The sequence below is a fragment of the Carlito syrichta genome, unplaced genomic scaffold, assembly GCF_000164805.1.
Source record: "Carlito syrichta isolate Samal-C Ts95f unplaced genomic scaffold, Tarsius_syrichta-2.0.1 Scaffold312189, whole genome shotgun sequence".
In the NCBI taxonomy this organism is placed as follows: Eukaryota; Metazoa; Chordata; class Mammalia; order Primates; family Tarsiidae; genus Carlito; species Carlito syrichta.
In genome coordinates, this window is record NW_007256285.1 from 397,634 (window position 1) to 400,454 (window position 2,821).

Here is a 2,821-nt window from a genome sequence, read left to right on the forward strand (position 1 = left end):
CCTGGGGTTTAGGAAGGTACAAATCTTATGTTTTCCAAAATAAACCACTTCAGGATCAAATATTGGGTTAGCAGAAGATCGATATTTTTCTCTTGAGGCCTCTCCTCTCTCACTGTGTGATCTTATAACCAGGAGAACTTAATCTGAAATGCTTCTTCCAAATGCTTTGTGATGATAAAAGTACACAATAATATAACCAGTCTTCCAACAGTCTCTGTTTCTCAGTCCTTGTCATTTCAGTCTATGCCATGGCATTGCTATTCCAAACGGGTCTTGCTATCATAAGGCACTGGTGATAAGACCCTCTGGAAAGGCTACAATGGTTTTAACACAAGGAAGAGTGAGCCTATGACCGCAGTAAGTCCGCCATGCTAGAAAGACAGAGTGAGCAGGGACTTTGGGATTTACCTACGAAGTATACCAGAGCTAGCTCTTTCTCCCATATCTGTTTACACTGGGTGTGAAGTCCAGGTCACCACTCAGGCCCGTTTTCTCTTATAGAAGTTCCCAGGAGGGGCTCCTTCTGCTGTAAGCCTTGCTTGAGGTCATCACAGTCTAGAAGAAAAGATCCATTAGGTGGATTTTAAAATTCCTTTTCCAGACCTGGCTTAGAATTTTTTGTTTTAATTGTAGTAGAGGTGTATATATGAAACAGAAGTGACATAGGAAGAAGTAATTTATTCTGGTTGGAAAAGTTAAGGAAGCCTCACCAAGGTCCAGTTTCTGGAACCTTCTGCTCAATGACAAACAGATCTGCAGGTAGACAAGGTTTGGTGTAGGACTGCAGAGGGGGTGGATATGGAACATTATGGATATAATATGAAAAAGTTTCAGGATACGACTTAGCATGGTATGTCATAGAATGCTGAAGAAGCCCTCTTTTTCATGGTACCTGGGAGACGATCAGCTGCTTCAAGATGAAACTGAGTATCTCCTTCCCTGTCACTGGTTGCCAGAAACTCATTGAAGTAGATAATGAACGCAAGCTTTGTACCTTCTGTGAGAAGCACATGGCCACAGAAGTTGCTGCTGACACTCTGGGTGAAGAATGGAAGGGTTACATGGTCCAAATCCGCGGCGGGAATGTTAAACAAGATTTCCCCCATGAAGCAGGGTATCATGTCCACCAGTTGCTGAGTAAGGGACATTCCTGTTACAGACCAAGAACTGAAAAAAGAAAGTGCAACCTGTTCAGGGTTGCATTGTGGATGCCAATCTGAGCATTCTTAACTTGATTATTGTAAAAAAAAGGAGAGAAGAATATTCCTGGGCAGACTGATACTATGGTGCCTCATCACCTGGGGCCCAAAAAGCCTAACAGAGCCGGCAAACTCTTCAGTTTCTCTAAAGAAAATGATGTCCACCAATACGGTGTAAGAAAGCTCTTAAGCAGCCGGGCTCGGTGGCTCAGCCTGTAATCTCAGCACTTTGGGAGGCTGAGGTGAGTGGATTGCCTGAGTCCGCGGGTTCAAGACAGTCTGGGCAACATGGTGAGACTTCGTCTCTACAATAAATAAAAAAATAAGCTAGGCGCGGTAGCATGCACCTGCAGTTTCAGCTACTTGGAAGGTTGAGGTGGAAGGATCGCCTGAGCCCGGCAGGTTGAGGCTGCAGTGGTCGTGAGCGTGCCACTACACTCCAGTCTGGGTGACAGAGTGAGACTCCAACTAAAAAAAAAAAAAAAGAAAGAAGCAAAGAAACGTAGGACCAAAGCACCCAAGATTCACCATCTCGTTCCCTCACCACTTGTCCTGCAACACAGACACCAGTGTATTGCTCCAAAGAAGCAGTGTACTAAGAAAAATAAGGAAAAGACGCAGAATATGCTAAACTTTTGACCAAGAGAATAAAAGAGACCAAAGAAAAACACCAGGAACAGATGGCCAAGAGATGCAGACTGTCCTCTCTGTGAGCTTCTACTTCCAAGTCTGAGTCTAGTAAAAAATATATATGTTTTTTTGAGTAACAAATAAGATCAGAACATCAAAAAAAAGAAGTTTTTCATGTGGATGAAACAGAAATGAGGGTGGGGAGTGGGGAAAAGGGAATGATGCAGATTAAATTGGAAAGCAAGCCAAGAAAGAGTAACCCAAGGTCTACAAGTTGGGATATTACAGCTTCAGGGAGACATGGAGATATTATGCAAGTCCATAGTATAAACGTGGTGTGTCTTGCTGAAACATCAATTTCCCTCTATGATTGGGAGAGACAGAAATTTATTGTAACTTTTTTTTGAGTTGGAGTCTCACTCTGTCTCCCAGGCTGGAGTGCAGTGACACGTTCACGGTCACTGCAGCCTTGACCAGCTGGGCTCAGGCGATCCTTCCACTTCAGTCTTCCAAGTATCTGGAACTACAAGAGTGCACCACCACACAAGGCTAATTTTTTGATTTATTTTAGAGATGAGGTCTCACCAAGTTGCCCAGGCTGGTCCTGAACCTCTGGACTCAGGCAGTCCTCTCACCTCTGCCACCCAAAGTGCTGGGATGACAAGTGTGAACCACCACACCTGGTTGTGTTTTTTTTTTAAGCACCAAAAGGTCATCTTTATTGCTTTAGTGATAACTAGAATCATTGTTTTATTAACTATTTATTTATGATTTATTTTAGATTCAAGAGGTCCACGTGCAGGTTTGTTAGATGAATATATTATGTAATGGTGAGGCTTACATTTATTTTATTTTTTGAGTTGGAGTCTCAGTCTGTTACCCAGGCTGGAGTGCAATCCACTCACCTCGGGCTCCCAAAGCACTGGTATTACAGGCTGAGCCACCGAGCCCGGCCTACTGAATACTTTTTAAAAATATTCTCTGAAGCCGTT

The 2,821-nt window shown here is 43.3% G+C and overlaps 1 pseudogene across 1 annotated transcript; it reads left to right on the plus strand.

Moving 5' to 3' along the window:
• Window positions 1-892: 892 nt before the first annotated feature.
• LOC103272206 lies at window positions 893-1,966 on the plus strand (annotated as a pseudogene). Its single transcript, XR_505111.1, has 2 exons — window positions 893-1,397; window positions 1,686-1,966. The product of XR_505111.1 is annotated as a 40S ribosomal protein S6 pseudogene (transcript).
• The last annotated feature ends 855 nt before the right edge of the window (window positions 1,967-2,821 follow it).